This window comes from Pseudophryne corroboree, chromosome 3, assembly GCF_028390025.1.
Source record: "Pseudophryne corroboree isolate aPseCor3 chromosome 3, aPseCor3.hap2, whole genome shotgun sequence".
Classification (NCBI taxonomy): domain Eukaryota; kingdom Metazoa; phylum Chordata; class Amphibia; order Anura; family Myobatrachidae; genus Pseudophryne; species Pseudophryne corroboree.
The window spans coordinates 116,167,885-116,184,208 of NC_086446.1; the positions used below are offsets into that span (position 1 = coordinate 116,167,885).

At 41.0% G+C, this 16,324-nt stretch overlaps 60 non-coding genes and 12 pseudogenes across 60 annotated transcripts; all 72 read right to left on the bottom strand.

Moving 5' to 3' along the window:
• Positions 1-96: 96 nt before the first annotated feature.
• LOC135069879 (5S ribosomal RNA) lies at positions 97-215 on the bottom strand. Its single transcript, XR_010256059.1, has one exon. It is a non-coding gene; the product is annotated as a 5S ribosomal RNA (ribosomal RNA).
• Positions 216-322: 107 nt separating this feature from the next.
• Positions 323-442, bottom strand: LOC134890660 (5S ribosomal RNA; annotated as a pseudogene).
• Positions 443-549: 107 nt separating this feature from the next.
• Positions 550-668, bottom strand: LOC135061506 (5S ribosomal RNA). The gene has a single exon (XR_010247883.1). It is a non-coding gene; the product is annotated as a 5S ribosomal RNA (ribosomal RNA).
• A 107-nt stretch (positions 669-775) lies between these two features.
• On the bottom strand, positions 776-894 carry LOC134887295 (5S ribosomal RNA; annotated as a pseudogene).
• A 107-nt stretch (positions 895-1,001) lies between these two features.
• Positions 1,002-1,120, bottom strand: LOC134902267 (5S ribosomal RNA). Its single transcript, XR_010175735.1, has one exon. It is a non-coding gene; the product is annotated as a 5S ribosomal RNA (ribosomal RNA).
• A 107-nt stretch (positions 1,121-1,227) lies between these two features.
• LOC134898574 (5S ribosomal RNA) lies at positions 1,228-1,346 on the bottom strand. The gene has a single exon (XR_010172268.1). It is a non-coding gene; the product is annotated as a 5S ribosomal RNA (ribosomal RNA).
• A 108-nt stretch (positions 1,347-1,454) lies between these two features.
• On the bottom strand, positions 1,455-1,573 carry LOC135069072 (5S ribosomal RNA). Its single transcript, XR_010255263.1, has one exon. It is a non-coding gene; the product is annotated as a 5S ribosomal RNA (ribosomal RNA).
• A 107-nt stretch (positions 1,574-1,680) lies between these two features.
• Positions 1,681-1,799, bottom strand: LOC134902122 (5S ribosomal RNA). The gene has a single exon (XR_010175596.1). It is a non-coding gene; the product is annotated as a 5S ribosomal RNA (ribosomal RNA).
• A 107-nt stretch (positions 1,800-1,906) lies between these two features.
• Positions 1,907-2,025, bottom strand: LOC134893015 (5S ribosomal RNA; annotated as a pseudogene).
• A 107-nt stretch (positions 2,026-2,132) lies between these two features.
• LOC135067592 (5S ribosomal RNA) lies at positions 2,133-2,251 on the bottom strand. Its single transcript, XR_010253804.1, has one exon. It is a non-coding gene; the product is annotated as a 5S ribosomal RNA (ribosomal RNA).
• A 107-nt stretch (positions 2,252-2,358) lies between these two features.
• On the bottom strand, positions 2,359-2,477 carry LOC135058479 (5S ribosomal RNA). The gene has a single exon (XR_010244907.1). It is a non-coding gene; the product is annotated as a 5S ribosomal RNA (ribosomal RNA).
• A 107-nt stretch (positions 2,478-2,584) lies between these two features.
• On the bottom strand, positions 2,585-2,704 carry LOC134889462 (5S ribosomal RNA; annotated as a pseudogene).
• A 107-nt stretch (positions 2,705-2,811) lies between these two features.
• LOC135068161 (5S ribosomal RNA) lies at positions 2,812-2,930 on the bottom strand. The gene has a single exon (XR_010254367.1). It is a non-coding gene; the product is annotated as a 5S ribosomal RNA (ribosomal RNA).
• Positions 2,931-3,037: 107 nt separating this feature from the next.
• On the bottom strand, positions 3,038-3,156 carry LOC135068163 (5S ribosomal RNA). Its single transcript, XR_010254369.1, has one exon. It is a non-coding gene; the product is annotated as a 5S ribosomal RNA (ribosomal RNA).
• A 107-nt stretch (positions 3,157-3,263) lies between these two features.
• Positions 3,264-3,382, bottom strand: LOC135067025 (5S ribosomal RNA). The gene has a single exon (XR_010253255.1). It is a non-coding gene; the product is annotated as a 5S ribosomal RNA (ribosomal RNA).
• A 107-nt stretch (positions 3,383-3,489) lies between these two features.
• Positions 3,490-3,608, bottom strand: LOC134884312 (5S ribosomal RNA). The gene has a single exon (XR_010168464.1). It is a non-coding gene; the product is annotated as a 5S ribosomal RNA (ribosomal RNA).
• Positions 3,609-3,715: 107 nt separating this feature from the next.
• LOC135061908 (5S ribosomal RNA) lies at positions 3,716-3,834 on the bottom strand. The gene has a single exon (XR_010248274.1). It is a non-coding gene; the product is annotated as a 5S ribosomal RNA (ribosomal RNA).
• A 107-nt stretch (positions 3,835-3,941) lies between these two features.
• Positions 3,942-4,060, bottom strand: LOC134902056 (5S ribosomal RNA). Its single transcript, XR_010175533.1, has one exon. It is a non-coding gene; the product is annotated as a 5S ribosomal RNA (ribosomal RNA).
• Positions 4,061-4,167: 107 nt separating this feature from the next.
• LOC135066250 (5S ribosomal RNA) lies at positions 4,168-4,286 on the bottom strand. The gene has a single exon (XR_010252504.1). It is a non-coding gene; the product is annotated as a 5S ribosomal RNA (ribosomal RNA).
• Positions 4,287-4,393: 107 nt separating this feature from the next.
• Positions 4,394-4,512, bottom strand: LOC134896319 (5S ribosomal RNA). The gene has a single exon (XR_010171999.1). It is a non-coding gene; the product is annotated as a 5S ribosomal RNA (ribosomal RNA).
• A 107-nt stretch (positions 4,513-4,619) lies between these two features.
• On the bottom strand, positions 4,620-4,738 carry LOC134884899 (5S ribosomal RNA). The gene has a single exon (XR_010169030.1). It is a non-coding gene; the product is annotated as a 5S ribosomal RNA (ribosomal RNA).
• A 107-nt stretch (positions 4,739-4,845) lies between these two features.
• Positions 4,846-4,964, bottom strand: LOC135066019 (5S ribosomal RNA). The gene has a single exon (XR_010252281.1). It is a non-coding gene; the product is annotated as a 5S ribosomal RNA (ribosomal RNA).
• Positions 4,965-5,071: 107 nt separating this feature from the next.
• LOC135063933 (5S ribosomal RNA) lies at positions 5,072-5,190 on the bottom strand. Its single transcript, XR_010250253.1, has one exon. It is a non-coding gene; the product is annotated as a 5S ribosomal RNA (ribosomal RNA).
• Positions 5,191-5,297: 107 nt separating this feature from the next.
• On the bottom strand, positions 5,298-5,416 carry LOC135069572 (5S ribosomal RNA). The gene has a single exon (XR_010255751.1). It is a non-coding gene; the product is annotated as a 5S ribosomal RNA (ribosomal RNA).
• A 107-nt stretch (positions 5,417-5,523) lies between these two features.
• Positions 5,524-5,642, bottom strand: LOC135066931 (5S ribosomal RNA). Its single transcript, XR_010253164.1, has one exon. It is a non-coding gene; the product is annotated as a 5S ribosomal RNA (ribosomal RNA).
• Positions 5,643-5,749: 107 nt separating this feature from the next.
• LOC134884628 (5S ribosomal RNA) lies at positions 5,750-5,868 on the bottom strand. The gene has a single exon (XR_010168769.1). It is a non-coding gene; the product is annotated as a 5S ribosomal RNA (ribosomal RNA).
• A 107-nt stretch (positions 5,869-5,975) lies between these two features.
• LOC135064648 (5S ribosomal RNA) lies at positions 5,976-6,094 on the bottom strand. The gene has a single exon (XR_010250952.1). It is a non-coding gene; the product is annotated as a 5S ribosomal RNA (ribosomal RNA).
• A 107-nt stretch (positions 6,095-6,201) lies between these two features.
• Positions 6,202-6,320, bottom strand: LOC135062195 (5S ribosomal RNA). The gene has a single exon (XR_010248549.1). It is a non-coding gene; the product is annotated as a 5S ribosomal RNA (ribosomal RNA).
• Positions 6,321-6,427: 107 nt separating this feature from the next.
• Positions 6,428-6,546, bottom strand: LOC135068109 (5S ribosomal RNA). Its single transcript, XR_010254316.1, has one exon. It is a non-coding gene; the product is annotated as a 5S ribosomal RNA (ribosomal RNA).
• A 107-nt stretch (positions 6,547-6,653) lies between these two features.
• Positions 6,654-6,772, bottom strand: LOC135067640 (5S ribosomal RNA). The gene has a single exon (XR_010253851.1). It is a non-coding gene; the product is annotated as a 5S ribosomal RNA (ribosomal RNA).
• A 107-nt stretch (positions 6,773-6,879) lies between these two features.
• LOC134885330 (5S ribosomal RNA) lies at positions 6,880-6,998 on the bottom strand. The gene has a single exon (XR_010169447.1). It is a non-coding gene; the product is annotated as a 5S ribosomal RNA (ribosomal RNA).
• Positions 6,999-7,105: 107 nt separating this feature from the next.
• Positions 7,106-7,224, bottom strand: LOC134884626 (5S ribosomal RNA). Its single transcript, XR_010168768.1, has one exon. It is a non-coding gene; the product is annotated as a 5S ribosomal RNA (ribosomal RNA).
• A 107-nt stretch (positions 7,225-7,331) lies between these two features.
• LOC135062197 (5S ribosomal RNA) lies at positions 7,332-7,450 on the bottom strand. The gene has a single exon (XR_010248551.1). It is a non-coding gene; the product is annotated as a 5S ribosomal RNA (ribosomal RNA).
• Positions 7,451-7,557: 107 nt separating this feature from the next.
• Positions 7,558-7,676, bottom strand: LOC135069880 (5S ribosomal RNA). The gene has a single exon (XR_010256060.1). It is a non-coding gene; the product is annotated as a 5S ribosomal RNA (ribosomal RNA).
• A 107-nt stretch (positions 7,677-7,783) lies between these two features.
• Positions 7,784-7,902, bottom strand: LOC135064098 (5S ribosomal RNA). The gene has a single exon (XR_010250413.1). It is a non-coding gene; the product is annotated as a 5S ribosomal RNA (ribosomal RNA).
• A 107-nt stretch (positions 7,903-8,009) lies between these two features.
• LOC134886235 (5S ribosomal RNA) lies at positions 8,010-8,128 on the bottom strand. The gene has a single exon (XR_010170325.1). It is a non-coding gene; the product is annotated as a 5S ribosomal RNA (ribosomal RNA).
• A 107-nt stretch (positions 8,129-8,235) lies between these two features.
• LOC135062198 (5S ribosomal RNA) lies at positions 8,236-8,354 on the bottom strand. Its single transcript, XR_010248552.1, has one exon. It is a non-coding gene; the product is annotated as a 5S ribosomal RNA (ribosomal RNA).
• A 107-nt stretch (positions 8,355-8,461) lies between these two features.
• Positions 8,462-8,580, bottom strand: LOC135069881 (5S ribosomal RNA). Its single transcript, XR_010256061.1, has one exon. It is a non-coding gene; the product is annotated as a 5S ribosomal RNA (ribosomal RNA).
• Positions 8,581-8,687: 107 nt separating this feature from the next.
• Positions 8,688-8,807, bottom strand: LOC134890661 (5S ribosomal RNA; annotated as a pseudogene).
• A 107-nt stretch (positions 8,808-8,914) lies between these two features.
• LOC135064891 (5S ribosomal RNA) lies at positions 8,915-9,033 on the bottom strand. The gene has a single exon (XR_010251188.1). It is a non-coding gene; the product is annotated as a 5S ribosomal RNA (ribosomal RNA).
• Positions 9,034-9,140: 107 nt separating this feature from the next.
• On the bottom strand, positions 9,141-9,259 carry LOC135063787 (5S ribosomal RNA). Its single transcript, XR_010250112.1, has one exon. It is a non-coding gene; the product is annotated as a 5S ribosomal RNA (ribosomal RNA).
• Positions 9,260-9,366: 107 nt separating this feature from the next.
• LOC135058301 (5S ribosomal RNA) lies at positions 9,367-9,485 on the bottom strand. Its single transcript, XR_010244732.1, has one exon. It is a non-coding gene; the product is annotated as a 5S ribosomal RNA (ribosomal RNA).
• Positions 9,486-9,592: 107 nt separating this feature from the next.
• On the bottom strand, positions 9,593-9,711 carry LOC134898575 (5S ribosomal RNA). The gene has a single exon (XR_010172269.1). It is a non-coding gene; the product is annotated as a 5S ribosomal RNA (ribosomal RNA).
• Positions 9,712-9,819: 108 nt separating this feature from the next.
• On the bottom strand, positions 9,820-9,938 carry LOC135067738 (5S ribosomal RNA). Its single transcript, XR_010253949.1, has one exon. It is a non-coding gene; the product is annotated as a 5S ribosomal RNA (ribosomal RNA).
• Positions 9,939-10,045: 107 nt separating this feature from the next.
• On the bottom strand, positions 10,046-10,164 carry LOC134902134 (5S ribosomal RNA). The gene has a single exon (XR_010175607.1). It is a non-coding gene; the product is annotated as a 5S ribosomal RNA (ribosomal RNA).
• Positions 10,165-10,271: 107 nt separating this feature from the next.
• Positions 10,272-10,390, bottom strand: LOC134890535 (5S ribosomal RNA; annotated as a pseudogene).
• Positions 10,391-10,497: 107 nt separating this feature from the next.
• On the bottom strand, positions 10,498-10,616 carry LOC135067593 (5S ribosomal RNA). The gene has a single exon (XR_010253805.1). It is a non-coding gene; the product is annotated as a 5S ribosomal RNA (ribosomal RNA).
• A 107-nt stretch (positions 10,617-10,723) lies between these two features.
• On the bottom strand, positions 10,724-10,842 carry LOC135058480 (5S ribosomal RNA). The gene has a single exon (XR_010244908.1). It is a non-coding gene; the product is annotated as a 5S ribosomal RNA (ribosomal RNA).
• A 107-nt stretch (positions 10,843-10,949) lies between these two features.
• Positions 10,950-11,069, bottom strand: LOC134889463 (5S ribosomal RNA; annotated as a pseudogene).
• Positions 11,070-11,176: 107 nt separating this feature from the next.
• On the bottom strand, positions 11,177-11,295 carry LOC134884311 (5S ribosomal RNA). Its single transcript, XR_010168463.1, has one exon. It is a non-coding gene; the product is annotated as a 5S ribosomal RNA (ribosomal RNA).
• A 107-nt stretch (positions 11,296-11,402) lies between these two features.
• Positions 11,403-11,521, bottom strand: LOC135068164 (5S ribosomal RNA). The gene has a single exon (XR_010254370.1). It is a non-coding gene; the product is annotated as a 5S ribosomal RNA (ribosomal RNA).
• Positions 11,522-11,628: 107 nt separating this feature from the next.
• On the bottom strand, positions 11,629-11,747 carry LOC134898576 (5S ribosomal RNA). Its single transcript, XR_010172270.1, has one exon. It is a non-coding gene; the product is annotated as a 5S ribosomal RNA (ribosomal RNA).
• A 107-nt stretch (positions 11,748-11,854) lies between these two features.
• LOC135067026 (5S ribosomal RNA) lies at positions 11,855-11,973 on the bottom strand. Its single transcript, XR_010253256.1, has one exon. It is a non-coding gene; the product is annotated as a 5S ribosomal RNA (ribosomal RNA).
• A 107-nt stretch (positions 11,974-12,080) lies between these two features.
• On the bottom strand, positions 12,081-12,199 carry LOC134884313 (5S ribosomal RNA). The gene has a single exon (XR_010168465.1). It is a non-coding gene; the product is annotated as a 5S ribosomal RNA (ribosomal RNA).
• Positions 12,200-12,306: 107 nt separating this feature from the next.
• Positions 12,307-12,425, bottom strand: LOC134901840 (5S ribosomal RNA). Its single transcript, XR_010175318.1, has one exon. It is a non-coding gene; the product is annotated as a 5S ribosomal RNA (ribosomal RNA).
• Positions 12,426-12,532: 107 nt separating this feature from the next.
• On the bottom strand, positions 12,533-12,651 carry LOC135066251 (5S ribosomal RNA). Its single transcript, XR_010252505.1, has one exon. It is a non-coding gene; the product is annotated as a 5S ribosomal RNA (ribosomal RNA).
• Positions 12,652-12,758: 107 nt separating this feature from the next.
• On the bottom strand, positions 12,759-12,877 carry LOC134900717 (5S ribosomal RNA). The gene has a single exon (XR_010174225.1). It is a non-coding gene; the product is annotated as a 5S ribosomal RNA (ribosomal RNA).
• A 107-nt stretch (positions 12,878-12,984) lies between these two features.
• Positions 12,985-13,103, bottom strand: LOC134887284 (5S ribosomal RNA; annotated as a pseudogene).
• Positions 13,104-13,210: 107 nt separating this feature from the next.
• Positions 13,211-13,329, bottom strand: LOC135066020 (5S ribosomal RNA). The gene has a single exon (XR_010252282.1). It is a non-coding gene; the product is annotated as a 5S ribosomal RNA (ribosomal RNA).
• Positions 13,330-13,436: 107 nt separating this feature from the next.
• On the bottom strand, positions 13,437-13,555 carry LOC135063935 (5S ribosomal RNA). Its single transcript, XR_010250254.1, has one exon. It is a non-coding gene; the product is annotated as a 5S ribosomal RNA (ribosomal RNA).
• Positions 13,556-13,662: 107 nt separating this feature from the next.
• Positions 13,663-13,781, bottom strand: LOC135069573 (5S ribosomal RNA). Its single transcript, XR_010255752.1, has one exon. It is a non-coding gene; the product is annotated as a 5S ribosomal RNA (ribosomal RNA).
• A 107-nt stretch (positions 13,782-13,888) lies between these two features.
• On the bottom strand, positions 13,889-14,007 carry LOC135066932 (5S ribosomal RNA). Its single transcript, XR_010253165.1, has one exon. It is a non-coding gene; the product is annotated as a 5S ribosomal RNA (ribosomal RNA).
• A 107-nt stretch (positions 14,008-14,114) lies between these two features.
• On the bottom strand, positions 14,115-14,233 carry LOC134901046 (5S ribosomal RNA). Its single transcript, XR_010174543.1, has one exon. It is a non-coding gene; the product is annotated as a 5S ribosomal RNA (ribosomal RNA).
• Positions 14,234-14,340: 107 nt separating this feature from the next.
• On the bottom strand, positions 14,341-14,459 carry LOC135066252 (5S ribosomal RNA). Its single transcript, XR_010252506.1, has one exon. It is a non-coding gene; the product is annotated as a 5S ribosomal RNA (ribosomal RNA).
• Positions 14,460-14,566: 107 nt separating this feature from the next.
• Positions 14,567-14,685, bottom strand: LOC134902146 (5S ribosomal RNA). Its single transcript, XR_010175618.1, has one exon. It is a non-coding gene; the product is annotated as a 5S ribosomal RNA (ribosomal RNA).
• Positions 14,686-14,792: 107 nt separating this feature from the next.
• LOC134891812 (5S ribosomal RNA) lies at positions 14,793-14,911 on the bottom strand (annotated as a pseudogene).
• A 106-nt stretch (positions 14,912-15,017) lies between these two features.
• On the bottom strand, positions 15,018-15,137 carry LOC134894093 (5S ribosomal RNA; annotated as a pseudogene).
• A 107-nt stretch (positions 15,138-15,244) lies between these two features.
• Positions 15,245-15,363, bottom strand: LOC135068165 (5S ribosomal RNA). Its single transcript, XR_010254371.1, has one exon. It is a non-coding gene; the product is annotated as a 5S ribosomal RNA (ribosomal RNA).
• Positions 15,364-15,470: 107 nt separating this feature from the next.
• LOC134887283 (5S ribosomal RNA) lies at positions 15,471-15,589 on the bottom strand (annotated as a pseudogene).
• Positions 15,590-15,696: 107 nt separating this feature from the next.
• Positions 15,697-15,815, bottom strand: LOC135067043 (5S ribosomal RNA). Its single transcript, XR_010253272.1, has one exon. It is a non-coding gene; the product is annotated as a 5S ribosomal RNA (ribosomal RNA).
• A 107-nt stretch (positions 15,816-15,922) lies between these two features.
• LOC134896735 (5S ribosomal RNA) lies at positions 15,923-16,042 on the bottom strand (annotated as a pseudogene).
• A 107-nt stretch (positions 16,043-16,149) lies between these two features.
• LOC135065995 (5S ribosomal RNA) lies at positions 16,150-16,268 on the bottom strand. Its single transcript, XR_010252258.1, has one exon. It is a non-coding gene; the product is annotated as a 5S ribosomal RNA (ribosomal RNA).
• Between the last annotated feature and the right edge of the window lie 56 nt (positions 16,269-16,324).

A 16,324-nucleotide genomic window follows, 5' to 3' on the forward strand; every position in this document is an offset into this window, starting at 1 on the left:
TTTCTGTTAGAACTTTTCTACTTCTAACTACTGGTTCATAAATGAATACGTTTGAAAATGGAATGCATCAACAGAACGGTGTACGTAGTATAAAAATACCTACAGCACCTTGTTTTCCCAGGTGGTCTCCCATCCAAGTACTAATCAGGCCCAACACTGCTTAGCTTCCTAGATCAGATGAGATTGGGCGTATCCAGTGTGGTGTGGCTGTAGATAAGCTTTGTGGTTTCTGTTAGAACTTTTCTACTTTTAACTACTGGTTCATAAATGAATACGTTTGAAAATGGAATGCATCAACAGAACGGTGTTGGCAGTATAAAAATATCTACAGCACCTATGTATTCCCAGGTGGTCTCCCATCCAAGTACTGACCAGGACCAACACTGCTTAACTTCCAAGATCAGATGAGATTGGGCATATCCAGTGTGGTGTGGCTGTAGAAGAGCTTTATGGTTTCTGTTAGTACTTTTCTACTTCTAACTACTGGTTCATAAATGAATACGTTTGAAAATGGAATGCATCAACAGAACGGTGTTGGTAGTATAAAAATATCTACAGCACCTTGTATTCCCAGGTGGTATCCCATCCAAGTACTAACCAGGCCCAACACTGCTTAACTTCCAAGATCAGATGAGATTGGGCGTATCCAGTGTAGTATTGCTGTAGATGAACTGTCTGGTTTCTGTTAGAACTTTTCTACTTCTAACTACTGGTTCATAAATGAATACATTTTAAAATGGAATGCATCAACAGAACGGTGTTGGCAGTATAAAATTATCTACAGCACCTTGTATTCCCAGGTGGTTTCCCATCCAAGTACTAACCAGGCCCAACACTGCTTAGCTTCCAAGATCAGATGAGATTGGGCATATCCAGTGTGCTGTGGCTGTAGATGAGCTTTGTGGTTTCTGTTAGAACTTTTCTACTTCTAACTACTGTTTCATAAATGAATACGTTTGAAAATGGAATGCATCAACAGAACGGTGTTGGCAGTATAAAAATATCTACAGCACCTTGTATTCCCAGGTGGTCTCCCATCCAAGTACTAACCAGGCCCAACACTGCTTAGCTTCCAAGATCAGATGAGATTGGGCGTATCCAATGTGGTGTGGCTGTAGATGAGCTTTGCAGTTTCTGTTAGAACTTTTCTACTTCTAACTACTGGTTCATAAATGAATACATTTGAAAATGGAATGCATCAACAGAACGGTGTTGGCAGTATAAAAATATCTACAGCACCTTGTATTCCCAGGTGGTCTCCCATCCAAGTACTAACCAGGCCCAACACTGCTTAGCTTCCAAGATCAGATGAGATTGGGCGTATCCAGTGTGGTGTGGCTGTAGATGAGCTTTGTGGTTTCAGTTAGAACTTTTCTACTTACTAACTACTGGTTCATAAATGAATAGGTTTGAAAATGGAATGCATCAACAGAACGTTGTTGGCAGTATAAAAATATCTACAGCACCTTGTATTCCCAGGTGGTCTCCCATGCAAGTACTAACCAGGCCCAACACTGATTAGCTTCCAAGATCAGATGAGATTGGGTGTATCCAGTGTGGTGTTGCTGTAGATGAACTTTCTGGTTTCTGTTAGAACTTTTCTACCTCTAACTACTGGTTCATAAATGAATAAGTTTTAAAATGGAATGCATCAACAGAACGGTGTTGGCAGTATAAAATTATCTACAGCACCTAGTATTCCCAGGTGGTCTCCCATCCAAGTACTAACCAGGCCCAACACTGCTTAGCTTCCAAGATCAGATGAGATTGGGCGTATCCAGTGTGGTGTGGCTGTAGAAGAGCTTTATGGTTTCTGTTAGTACTTTTCTACTTCTAACTACTGGTTCATAAATAAATAAGTTTGAAAATGGAATGCATCAACAGAACGGTGTTGGTAGTATAAAAATTTCTACAGTACTTTGTATTCCCAGGTGGTCTCCCATCCAAGTACTAACCAGGCCCAACACTGCTTAGCTTCCTAGATCAGATGAGATTGGGCGTATCCAGTGTGGTGTGGCTGTAGATGAGCTTTGTTGTTTCTGTTAGAACTTTTCTACTTCTAACTACTGGTTCATAAATGAATATGTTTGAAAATGGAATGCATCAACAGAACGGTGTTGGTAGTATAAAAATATCTACAGCACCTTGTATTCCCAGGTGGTCTCCCATCCAAGTACTAACCAGGCCCAACACTGTTTAGCTTCCAAGATCAGATGAGATTGGGCGTATCGAGTGTGGTGTGGCTGTAGATGAGCTTTGCAGTTTCTGTTAGAACTTTTCTACTTCTAACTACTGGTTCATAAATGAATACATTTGAAAATGGAATGCATCAACAGAACGGTGTTGGCAGTATAAAAATATCTACAGCACCTTATATTCCCAGGTGGTCTCCCATCCAAGTACTAACCAGGCCCAACACTGCTTAGCTTCCAAGATCAGATGAGATTGGGCGTATCCAGTGTGGTGTGGCTGTAGATGAGCTTTGTGGTTTCTGTTAGAACTTTTCTACTTCTAACTACTGGTTCATAAATGAATAGGTTTGAAAATGGAATGCATCAACAGAACGGTGTTGGCAGTATAAAAATATCTACAGCACCTACGTATTCCCAGGTGGTCTCCCATCCAAGTACTAACCAGACCCAACACTGCTTAGTTTCCAAGATCAGATGAGATTGGGCATATCCAGTGTGGTGTGGCTGTAGAAGAGCTTTATGGTTTCTGTTAGTACTTTTCTACTTCTAACTACTGGTTCATAAATGAATACGTTTGAAAATGGAATGCATCAACAGAACGGTGTTGGTAGTACAAAAATATCTACAGCACCTTGTATTCCCAGGTGGTCTCCCATCCAAGTACTAACCAGGCCCAACACTGCTTAGCTTCCAAGATCAGATGAGATTGGGCATATCCAGTGTGGTGTGGCTATAGAAGAGCTTTATGGTTTCTGTTAGTACTTTTCTACTTCTAACTACTGGTTCATAAATGAATAAGTTTGAAAATGGAATGCATCAACAGAACGGTGTTGGTAGTACAAAAATATCTACAGCACCTTGTATTCCCAGGTGGTCTCCCATCCAAGTACTAACCAGGCCCAACACTGCTTAGCTTCCAAGATCAGATGAGATTGGGCATATCCAGTGTGGTGTGGCTATAGAAGAGCTTTATGGTTTCTGTTAGTACTTTTCTACTTCTAACTACTGGTTCATAAATGAATACATTTGAAAATTGAATGCATCAACAGAACGGTGTTGGCAGTATAAAAATATCTACAGCACCTTGTATTCCCAGGTGGTCTCCCATCCAAGTACTAACCAGACCCAACACTGCTTAGCTTCCAAGATCAGATGAGATTGGGCATATCCAGTGTGGTGTGGCTGTAGATGACCTATATGGTTTCTGTTAGTACTTTTCTACTTCTAACTACTGGTTCATAAATGAATATGTTTGAAAATGGAATGCATCAACAGAACGGTGTACGTAGTATAAAAATATCTACAGCACCTTGTATTCCCAGGTGGTCTCCCATCCAAGTACTAACCAGGCCCAACACTGCTTAGCTTCCAAGATCAGATGAGATTGGGCGTATCCAGTGAGGTGTGGATGTAGAAGAGCTTTATGGTTTCTGTTAGTACTTTTCTACTTCTAACTACTGGTTCATAAATGAATACGTTTGAAAATGGAATGCATCAACAGAACGGTGTACGTAGTATAAAAATATCTACAGCACCTTGTATTCCCAGGTGGTCTCCCATCCAAATACTAACCAGGCCCAACACTGCTTAGCTTCCAAGATCAGATGAGATTGGGCGTATCCAGTGTGGTGTGGCTGTAGATGAGCTTTGCAGTTTCTGTTAGAACTTTTCTACTTCTAACTACTGGTTCATAAATGAATACATTTGAAAATGGAATGCATCAACAGAACGGTGTTGGCAGTATAAAAATATCTACAGCACCTTGTATTCCCAGGTGGTCTCCCATCCAAGTACTAACCAGGCCCAACACTGTTTAGCTTCCAAGATCAGATGAGATTGGGCGTATCCAGTGTGGTGTGGCTGTAGATGAGCTTTGTGGTTTCTGTTAGAACTTTTCTACTTCTAACTACTGGTTCATAAATGAATAGGTTTGAAAATGGAATGCATCAACAGAACGTTGTTGGCAGTATAAAAATATCTACAGCACCTTGTATTCCCAGGTGGTCTCCCATGCAAGTACTAACCAGGCCCAACACTGCTTAGCTTCCAAGATCAGATGAGATTGGGCGTATCCAGTGTGGTGTTGCTGTAGATGAACTTTCTGGTTTCTGTTAGAACTTTTCTACCTCTAACTACTGGTTCATAAATGAATAAGTTTTAAAATGGAATGCATCAACAGAACGGTGTTGGCAGTATAAAATTATCTACAGCACCTAGTATTCCCAGGTGGTCTCCCATCCAAGTACTAACCAGGCCCAACACTGCTTAGCTTCCAAGATCAGATGAGATTGGGCGTATCCAGTGTGGTGTGGCTGTAGATGAGCTTTGTGGTTTCTGTTAGAACTTTTCTACTTCTAACTACTGGTTCATAAATGAATAGGTTTGAAAATGGAATGCATCAACAGAACGTTGTTGGCAGTATAAAAATATCTACAGCACCTTGTATTCCCAGGTGGTTTCCCATCCAAGTACTAACCAGGCCCAACACTGCTTAGCTTCCAAGATCAGATGAGATTGGGCATATCCAGTGTGGTGTGGCTATAGAAGAGCTTTATGGTTTCTGTTAGTACTTTTCTACTTCTAACTACTGGTTCATAAATGAATAAGTTTGAAAATGGAATGCATCAACAGAACGGTGTTGGTAGTATAAAAATATCTACAGAACCTTGTATTCCCAGGTGGTCTCCCATCCAAGTACTAACCAGGCCCAACACTGCTTAGCTTCCAAGATCAGATGAGATTGGGAGTATCCAGTGTGGTGTGGCTGTAGATGAGCTTTGTGGTTTCTGTTTGTACTTTTCTACTTCTAACTACTGGTTCATAAATGAATACATTTGAAAATTGAATGCATCAACAGAACGGTGTTGGCAGTATAAAAATATCTACAGCACCTTGTATTCCCAGGTGGTCTCCCATCCAAGTACTAACCAGACCCAACACTGCTTAGCTTCCAAGTTCAGATGAGATTGGGCATATCCAGTGTGGTGTGGCTGTAGATGACCTATATGGTTTCTGTTAGTACTTTTCTACTTCTAACTACTGGTTCATAAATGAATATGTTTGAAAATGGAATGCATCAACAGAACGGTGTACGTAGTATAAAAATATCTACAGCACCTTGTATTCCCAGGTGGTCTCCCATCCAAGTACTAACCAGGCCCAACACTGCTTAGCTTCCAAGATCAGATGAGATTGGGCGTATCCAGTGTGGTGTGGATGTAGAAGAGCTTTATGGTTTCTGTTAGTACTTTTCTACTTCTAACTACTGGTTCATAAATGAATACGTTTGAAAATGGAATGCATCAACAGAACGGTGTACGTAGTATAAAAATATCTACAGCACCTTGTATTCCCAGGTGGTCTCCCATCCAAATACTAACCAGGCCCAACACTGCTTAGCTTCCAAGATCAGATGAGATTGGGCATATCCAGTGTGGTGTGGCTGTAGATGAGCTTTGCAGTTTCTGTTAGAACTTTTCTACTTCTAACTACTGGTTCATAAATGAATACATTTGAAAATGGAATGCATCAACAGAACGGTGTTGGCAGTATAAAAATATCTACAGCACCTTGTATTCCCAGGTGGTCTCCCATCCAAGTACTAAAAAGGCCCAACACTGCTTAGCTTCCAAGATCAGATGAGATTGGGCGTATCCAGTGTGGTGTGGCATTAGATGAGCTTTGTGGTTTCTGTTAGAACTTTTCTACTTCTAACTACTGGTTCATAAATGAATACGTTTGAAAATGGAATGCATCAACAGAACGGTGTTGGCAGTATAAAAATATCTACAGCACCTTGTATTCCCAGGTGGTCTCCCATCCAAGTACTAACCAGGCCTAACACTGCTTAGCTTCCAAGATCAGATGAGATTGGGCGTATCCAGTGTGGTGTGGCTGTAGATGAGCTTTGTGGTTTCTGTTAGAACTTTTCTACTTCTAACTACTGGTTCATAAATGAATACGTTTGAAAATGGAATGCATCAATAGAACGGTGTTGGCAGTATAAAAATATCTACAGCACCTTGTATTCCCAGGTGGTCTCCCATCCAAGTACTAACCAGACCCAACACTGCTTAGCTTCCAAGATCAGATGAGATTGGGCGTATCCAGTGTGGTGTGGCTGTAGATGAACTTTGTGGTTTCTGTTAGAACTTTTCTACTTCTAACTACTGGTTCATAAATGAATACGTTTTAAAATGGAATGCATCAACAGAACGGTGTTGGCAGTATAAAATTATCTACAGCACCTTGTATTCCCAGGTGGTCTCCCATCCAAGTACTAACCAGTCCCAACACTGCTTAGCTTCCAAGATCAGATGAGATTGGGCGTATCCAGTGTGGTGTGGCTGTAGATGAGCTTTATGGTTTCTGTTAGAACTTTTCTACTTCTAACTACTGGTTCATAAATAAATACGTTTGAAAATGGAATGCATCAACAGAATGGTGTTGGCAGTATAAAAATATCTACAGCACCTTGTATTCCCAGGTGGTCTCCCATCCAAGTACTAACCAGGCCCAACACTGCTTAACTTCCAAGATATGATGAGATTGGGCGTATCCAGTGTGGTGTGGCTGTAGATGAGCTTTGCGATTTCTGTTAGAACTTTTCTACTTCTAACTACTGGTTCATAAATGAATACATTTGAAAATGGAATGCATCAACAGAACGGTGTTGGCAGTATAAAAATATCTACAGCACCTTGTATACCCAGGTGGTCTCCCATCCAAGTACTAACCAGGCCCAACACTGCTTAGCTTCCAAGATCAAATGAGATTGGGCGTATCCAGTGTGATGTGGCTGTAGATGAACTTTGTGGTTTCTGTTAGAACTTTTCTACTTCTAACTACTGGCTCATAAATGAATACGTTTGAAAATGGAATGCATCAACAGAACGGTGTTGGTAGTATAAAAATATCTACAGCACCTTGTATTCCCAGGTGGTCTCCCATCCAAGTATTAACCAGGACCAACACTGCTTAGCTTCCAAGATCAGATGAGATTGGGCGTATCCAGTGTGGTGTGGCTGTAGATGAGCTTTGTGGTTTCTATTTGAACTTTTCTACTTCCAACTACTGGTTCATAAATGAATACATTTGAAAATTGAATGCATCAACAGAACGGTGTTGGCAGTATAAAAATATCTACAGCACCTTGTATTCCCAGGTGGTCTCCCATCCAAGTACTAACCAGACCCAACACTGCTTAGCTTCCAAGATCAGATGAGATTGGGCGTATCCAGTGTGGTGTGGCTGTAGATGAGCTTTGTGGTTTCTGTTAGAACTTTTCTACTTCTAACTACTGGTTCATAAATGAATACGTTTGAAAATGGAATGCATCAACAGAATGGTGTACGTAGTATAAAAATACCTACAGCACCTTGTTTTCCCAGGTGGTCTCCCATCCAAGTACTAATCAGGCCCAACACTGCTTAGCTTCCTAGATCAGATGAGATTGGGCGTATCCAGTGTGGTGTGGCTGTAGATAAGCTTTGTGGTTTCTGTTAGAACTTTTCTACTTCTAACTACTGGTTCATAAATGAATACGTTTGAAAATGGAATGCATCAACAGAACGGTGTTGGTAGTATAAAAATATCTACAGCACCTTGTTTTCCCAGGTGGTCTCCCATCCAAGTACTAACCAGGCCCAACACTGCTTAGCTTCCAAGATCAAATGAGATTGGGCGTATCCAGTGTGATGTGGCTGTAGATGAACTTTGTGGTTTCTGTTAGAACTTTTCTACTTCTAACTACTGGTTCATAAATGAATACGTTTGAAAATGGAATGCATCAACAGAACGGTGTTGGTAGTATAAAAATATCTACAGCACCTTGTATTCCCAGGTGGTCTCCCATCCAAGTATTAACCAGGACCAACACTGCTTATCTTCCAAGATCAGATGAGATTGGGCGTATCCAGTGTGGTGTGGCTGTAGATGAGCTTTGTGGTTTCTATTTGAACTTTTCTACTTCCAACTACTGGTTCATAAATGAATACATTTGAAAATTGAATGCATCAACAGAACGGTGTTGGCAGTATAAAAATATCTACAGCACCTTGTATTCCCAGGTGGTCTCCCATCCAAGTACTAACCAGACCCAACACTGCTTAGCTTCCAAGATCAGATGAGATTGGGCGTATCCAGTGTGGTGTGGCTGTAGATGAGCTTTGTGGTTTCTGTTAGAACTTTTCTACTTCTAACTACTGGTTCATAAATGAATACGTTTGAAAATGGAATGCATCAACAGAATGGTGTACGTAGTATAAAAATACCTACAGCACCTTGTTTTCCCAGGTGGTCTCCCATCCAAGTACTAATCAGGCCCAACACTGCTTAGCTTCCTAGATCAGATGAGATTGGGCGTATCCAGTGTGGTGTGGCTGTAGATAAGCTTTGTGGTTTCTGTTAGAACTTTTCTACTTCTAACTACTGGTTCATAAATGAATACGTTTGAAAATGGAATGCATCAACAGAACGGTGTTGGCAGTATAAAAATATCTACAGCACCTATGTATTCCCAGGTGGTCTCCCATCCAAGTACTGACCAGGACCAACACTGCTTAACTTCCAAGATCAGATGAGATTGGGCATATCCAGTGTGGTGTGGCTGTAGAAGAGCTTTATGGTTTCTGTTAGTACTTTTCTACTTCTAACTACTGGTTCATAAATGAATACGTTTGAAAATGGAATGCATCAACAGAACGGTGTTGGTAGTATAAAAATATCTACAGCACCTTGTATTCCCAGGTGGTATCCCATCCAAGTACTAACCAGGCCCAACACTGCTTAGCTTCCAAGATCAGATGAGATTGGGCGTATCCAGTGTAGTATTGCTGTAGATGAACTGTCTGGTTTCTGTTAGAACTTTTCTACTTCTAACTACTGGTTCATAAATGAATACATTTTAAAATGGAATGCATCAACAGAACGGTGTTGGCAGTATAAAATTATCTACAGCACCTTGTATTCCCAGGTGGTTTCCCATCCAAGTACTAACCAGGCCCAACACTGCTTAGCTTCCAAGATCAGATGAGATTGGGCATATCCAGTGTGGTGTGGCTGTAGATGAGCTTTGTGGTTTCTGTTAGAACTTTTCTACTTCTAACTACTGTTTCATAAATGAATACGTTTGAAAATGGAATGCATCAACAGAACGGTGTTGGCAGTATAAAAATATCTACAGCACCTTGTATTCCCAGGTGGTCTCCCATCCAAGTACTAACCAGGCCCAACACTGCTTAGCTTCCAAGATCAGATGAGATTGGGCGTATCCAATGTGGTGTGGCTGTAGATGAGCTTTGCAGTTTCTGTTAGAACTTTTCTACTTCTAACTACTGGTTCATAAATGAATACATTTGAAAATGGAATGCATCAACAGAACGGTGTTGGCAGTATAAAAATATCTACAGCACCTTGTATTCCCAGGTGGTCTCCCATCCAAGTACTAACCAGGCCCAACACTGCTTAGCTTCCAAGATCAGATGAGATTGGGCGTATCCAGTGTGGTGTGGCTGTAGATGAGCTTTGTGGTTTCTGTTAGAACTTTTCTACTTACTAACTACTGGTTCATAAATGAATAGGTTTGAAAATGGAATGCATCAACAGAACGTTGTTGGCAGTATAAAAATATCTACAGCACCTTGTATTCCCAGTTGGTCTCCCATGCAAGTACTAACCAGGCCCAACACTGCTTAGCTTCCAAGATCAGATGAGATTGGGTGTATCCAGTGTGGTGTTGCTGTAGATGAACTTTCTGGTTTCTGTTAGAACTTTTCTACCTCTAACTACTGGTTCATAAATGAATAAGTTTTAAAATGGAATGCATCAACAGAACGGTGTTGGCAGTATAAAATTATCTACAGCACCTAGTATTCCCAGGTGGTCTCCCATCCAAGTACTAACCAGGCCCAACACTGCTTAGCTTCCAAGATCAGATGAGATTGGGCGTATCCAGTGTGGTGTGGCTGTAGAAGAGCTTTATGGTTTCTGTTAGTACTTTTCTACTTCTAACTACTGGTTCATAAATAAATAAGTTTGAAAATGGAATGCATCAACAGAACGGTGTTGGTAGTATAAAAATTTCTACAGCACCTTGTATTCCCAGGTGGTCTCCCATCCAAGTACTAACCAGGCCTAACACTGCTTAGCTTCCTAGATCAGATGAGATTGGGCGTATCCAGTGTGGTGTGGCTGTAGATGAGCTTTGTTGTTTCTGTTAGAACTTTTCTACTTCTAACTACTGGTTCATAAATGAATATGTTTGAAAATGGAATGCATCAACAGAACGGTGTTGGTAGTATAAAAATATCTACAGCACCTTGTATTCCCAGGTGGTCTCCCATCCAAGTACTAACCAGGCCCAACACTGTTTAGCTTCCAAGATCAGATGAGATTGGGCGTATCGAGTGTGGTGTGGCTGTAGATGAGCTTTGCAGTTTCTGTTAGAACTTTTCTACTTCTAACTACTGGTTCATAAATGAATACATTTGAAAATGGAATGCATCAACAGAACGGTGTTGGCAGTATAAAAATATCTACAGCACCTTATATTCCCAGGTGGTCTCCCATCCAAGTACTAACCAGGCCCAACACTGCTTAGCTTCCAAGATCAGATGAGATTGGGCGTATCCAGTGTGGTGTGGCTGTAGATGAGCTTTGTGGTTTCTGTTAGAACTTTTCTACTTCTAACTACTGGTTCATAAATGAATAGGTTTGAAAATGGAATGCATCAACAGAACGGTGTTGGCAGTATAAAAATATCTACAGCACCTACGTATTCCCAGGTGGTCTCCCATCCAAGTACTAACCAGACCCAACACTGCTTAGTTTCCAAGATCAGATGAGATTGGGCATATCCAGTGTGGTGTGGCTGTAGAAGAGCTTTATGGTTTCTGTTAGTACTTTTCTACTTCTAACTACTGGTTCATAAATGAATACGTTTGAAAATGGAATGCATCAACAGAACGGTGTTGGTAGTACAAAAATATCTACAGCACCTTGTATTCCCAGGTGGTCTCCCATCCAAGTACTAACCAGGCCCATCACTGCTTAGCTTCCAAGATCAGATGAGATTGGGCATATCCAGTGTGGTGTGGCTATAGAAGAGCTTTATGGTTTCTGTTAGTACTTTTCTACTTCTAACTACTGGTTCATAAATGAATAAGTTTGAAAATGGAATGCATCAACAGAACGGTGTTGGTAGTACAAAAATATCTACAGCACCTTGTATTCCCAGGTGGTCTCCCATCCAAGTACTAACCAGGCCCAACACTGCTTAGCTTCCAAGATCAGATGAGATTGGGCATATCCAGTGTGGTGTGGCTATAGAAGAGCTTTATGGTTTCTGTTAGTACTTTTCTACTTCTAACTACTGGTTCATAAATGAATAAGTTTGAAAATGGAATGCATCAACAGAACAGTGTTGGTAGTATAAAAATATCTACAGCACCTTGTATTCCCAGGTGGTCTCCCATCCAAGTACTAACCAGGCCCAACACTGCTTAGCTTCCAAGATCAGATGAGATTGGGCGTATCCAGTGTGGTGTGGCTGTAGATGAGCTTTGTGGTTTCTGTTTGTACTTTTCTACTTCTAACTACTGGTTCATAAATGAATACATTTGAAAATTGAATGCATCAACAGAACGGAGTTGGCAGTATACAAATATCTACAGCACCTTGTATTCCCAGGTGGTCTCCCATCCAAGTACTAACCAGACCCAACACTGCTTAGCTTCCAAGATCAGATGAGATTGGGCATATCCAGTGTGGTGTGGCTGTAGATGACCTATATGGTTTCTGTTAGTACTTTTCTACTTCTAACTACTGGTTCATAAATGAATATGTTTGAAAATGGAATGCATCAACAGAACGGTGTACGTAGTATAAAAATATCTACAGCACCTTGTATTCCCAGGTGGTCTCCCATCCAAGTACTAACCAGGCCCAACACTGCTTAGCTTCCAAGATCAGATGAGATTGGGCGTATCCAGTGAGGTGTGGATGTAGAAGAGCTTTATGGTTTCTGTTAGTACTTTTCTACTTCTAACTACTGGTTCATAAATGAATACGTTTGAAAATGGAATGCATCAACAGAACGGTGTACGTAGTATAAAAATATCTACAGCACCTTGTATTCCCAGGTGGTCTCCCATCCAAGTACTAACCAGGCCCAACACTGCTTAGCTTCCAAGATCAGATGAGATTGGGCGTATCCAGTGTGGTGTGGCTGTAGACGAGCTTTGTGGTTTCTGTTAGAACTTTTCTACTTCTAACTACTGGTTCATAAATGAATAGGTTTGAAAATGGAATGCATCAACAGAACGTTGTTGGCAGTATAAAAATATCTACAGCACCTTGTATTCCCAGGTGGTCTCCCATGCAAGTACTAACCAGGCCCAACACTGCTTAGCTTCCAAGATCAGATGAGATTGGGCGTATCCAGTGTGGTGTTGCTGTAGATGAACTTTCTGGTTTCTGTTAGAACTTTTCTACCTCTAACTACTGGTTCATAAATGAATAAGTTTTAAAATGGAATGCATCAACAGAACGGTGTTGGCAGTATAAAATTATCTACAGCACCTAGAATTCCCAGGTGGTCTCCCATCCAAGTACTAACCAGGCCCAACACTACTTAGCTTCCAAGATCAGATGAGATTGGGCGTATCCAGTGTGGTGTGGCTGTAGATGAGCTTTGTGGTTTCTGTTAGAACTTTTCTACTTCTAACTACTGGTTCATAAATGAATAGGTTTGAAAATGGAATGCATCAACAGAACGTTGTTGGCAGTATAAAAATATCTACAGCACCTTGTATTCCCAGGTGGTCTCCCATCCAAGTACTAACCAGGCCCAACACTGCTTAGCTTCCAAGATCAGATGAGATTGGGCATATCCAGTGTGGTGTGGCTATATAAGAGCTTTATGGTTTCTGTTAGTACTTTTCTACTTCTAACTACTGGTTCATAAATGAATAAGTTTGAAAATGGAATGCATCAACAGAACGGTGTTGGTAGTATAAAAATATCTACAGAACCTTGTATTCCCAGGTGGTCTCCCATCCAAGTACTAACCAGGCCCAACACTGCTTAGCTTCCAAGATCAGATGAGATTGGGAGTATCCAGTGTGGTGTGGCTGTAGATGAGCTTTGTGGTTTCTGTTTGTACTTTTCTACTTCTAACTACTGGTTCATAAATGAATACATTTGAAAATTGAATGCATCAACAGAACGGTGTTGGCAGTATAAAAATATCTACAGCACCTTGTATTCCCAGGTGGTCTCCCATCCAAGTACTAACCAGACCCAACACTGCTTAGCTTCCAAGTTCAGATGAGATTGGGCATATCCAGTGTGGTGTGGCTGTAGATGACCTATATGGTTTCTGTTAGTACTTTTCTACTTCTAACTACTGGTTCATAAATGAATATGTTTGAAAATGGAATGCATCAACAGAACGGTGTACGTAGTATAAAAATATCTACAGCACCTTGTATTCCCAGGTGGTCTCCCATCCAAGTACTAACCAGGCCCAACACTGCTTAGCTTCCAAGATCAGATGAGATTGGGCGTATCCAGTGTGGTGTGGATGTAGAAGAGCTTTATAGTTTCTGTTAGTACTTTTCTACTTCTAACTACTGGTTCATAAATGAATACGTTTGAAAATGGAATGCATCAACAGAACGGTGTACGTAGTATAAAAATATCTACAGCACCTTGTATTCCCAGGTGGTCTCCCATCCAAATACTAACCAGGCCCAACACTGCTTAGCTTCCAAGATCAGATGAGATTGGGCATATCCAGTGTGGTGTGGCTGTAGATGAGCTTTGCAGTTTCTGTTAGAACTTTTCTACTTCTAACTACTGGTTCATAAATGAATACATTTGAAAATGGAATGCATCAACAGAACGGTGTTGGCAGTATAAAAATATCTACAGCACCTTGTATTCCCAGGTGGTCTCCCATCCAAGTACTAAAAAGGCCCAACACTGCTTAGCTTCCAAGATCAGATGAGATTGGGCGTATCCAGTGTGGTGTGGCTGTAGATGAGCTTTGTGGTTTCTGTTAGAACTTTTCTACTTCTAACTACTGGTTCATAAATGAATAGGTTTGAAAATGGAATGCATCAACAGAACGTTGTTGGCAGTATAAAAATATCTACAGCACCTTGTATTCCCAGGTGGTCTCCCATGCAAGTACTAACCAGGCCCAACACTGCTTAGCTTCCAAGATCAGATGAGATTGGGCGTATCCAGTGTGGTGTTGCTGTAGATGAACTTTCTGGTTTCTGTTAGAACTTTTCTACCTCTAACTACTGGTTCATAAATGAATAAGTTTTAAAATGGAATGCATCAACAGAACGGTGTTGGCAGTATAAAATTATCTACAGCACCTAGTATTCCCAGGTGGTCTCCCATCCAAGTACTAACCAGGCCCAACACTGCTTAGCTTCCAAGATCAGATGAGATTGGGCGTATCCAGTGTGGTGTGGCTGTAGAAGAGCTTTATGGTTTCTGTTAGTACTATTCTACTTCTAACTACTGGTTCATAAATGAATAAGTTTGAAAATGGAATGCATCAACAGAACGGTGTTGGTAGTATAAAAATTTCTACAGCACCTTGTATTCCCAGGTGGTCTCCCATCCAAGTACTAACCAGGCCCAACACTGCTTAGCTTCCTAGATCAGATGAGATTGGGCGTATCCAGTGTTGTGTGGCTGTAGATGAGCTTTGTGGTTTCTGTTAGAACTTTCTACTTCTAACTACTGGTTCATAAATGAATAGGTTTGAAAATGGAATGCATCAACAGAACGGTGTTGGCAGTATAAAAATATCTACAGCACCTACGTATTCCCAGGTGGTCTCCCATCCAAGTACTAACCAGACCCAACACTGCATAGCTTCCAAGATCAGATGAGATTGGGCATATCCAGTGTGGTGTGGCTGTAGAAGAGCTTTATGGTTTCTGTTAGTACTTTTCTACTTCTAACTACTGGTTCATAAATAAATACGTTTGAAAATGGAATGCATCAACAGAACGGTGTTGGTAGTACAAAAATATCTACAGCACCTTGTATTCCCAGGTGGTCTCCCATCCAAGTACTAACCAGGCCCAACACTGCTTAGCTTCCAAGATCAGATGAGATTGGGCATATCCAGTGTGGTGTGGCTATAGAAGAGCTTTATGGTTTCTGTTAGTACTTTTCTACTTCTAACTACAGGTTCATAAATGAATAAGTTTGAAAATGGAATGCATCAACAGAACGGTGTTGGTAGTATAAAAATATCTACAGCACCTTGTATTCCCAGGTGGTCTCCCATCCAAGTACTAACCAGGCCCAACACTGCTTAGCTTTCAAGATCAGATGAGATTGGGCGTATCGAGTGTGGTGTTGCTGTAGATAAGCTTTGTGGTTTCTGTTAGAACTTTTCTAGTTCTAACTACTGGTTCATACATGAATACGTTTGAAAATGGAATGCATCAACAGAACGGTGTACGTAGTATAAAAATATCTACAGCACCTTGTATTCCCAGGTGGTCTCCCATCCAAGTACTAATCAGGCCCAACACTGCTTAGCTTCCTAGATCAGATGAGATTGGGCGTATCCAGTGTGGTGTGGCTGTAGATAAGCTTTGTGGTTTCTGTTAGAACTTTTCTACTTCTAACTACTGGTTCATACATGAATACGTTTGAAAATGGAATGCATCAACAGAACGGTGTTGGCAGTATAAAAATATATACAGCACCTATGTATTCCCAGGTGGTCTCCCATCCAAGTACTGACCAGGACCAACACTGCTTAGCTTTCAAGATCAGATGAGATTGGGCATATCTAGTGTGGTGTGGCTGTAGAAGAGCTTTATGGTTTCTATTAGTACTTTTCTACTTCTAACTACTGGTTCATAAATGAATACGTTTGAAAATGGAATGCATCAACAGAACGGTGTTGGTAGTATAAAAATATCTACAGCACCTTGTATTCCCAGGTGGTCTCCCATACAAGTACTAACCAGGCCCAACACTGCTTAGCTTCCAAGATCAGATGAGATTGGGCATATCCAGTGTGGTGTGGCTGTAGATGAGCTTTATGGTTTCTGTTAGAACTTTTCTACTTCTAACTACTGGTTCATAAATGA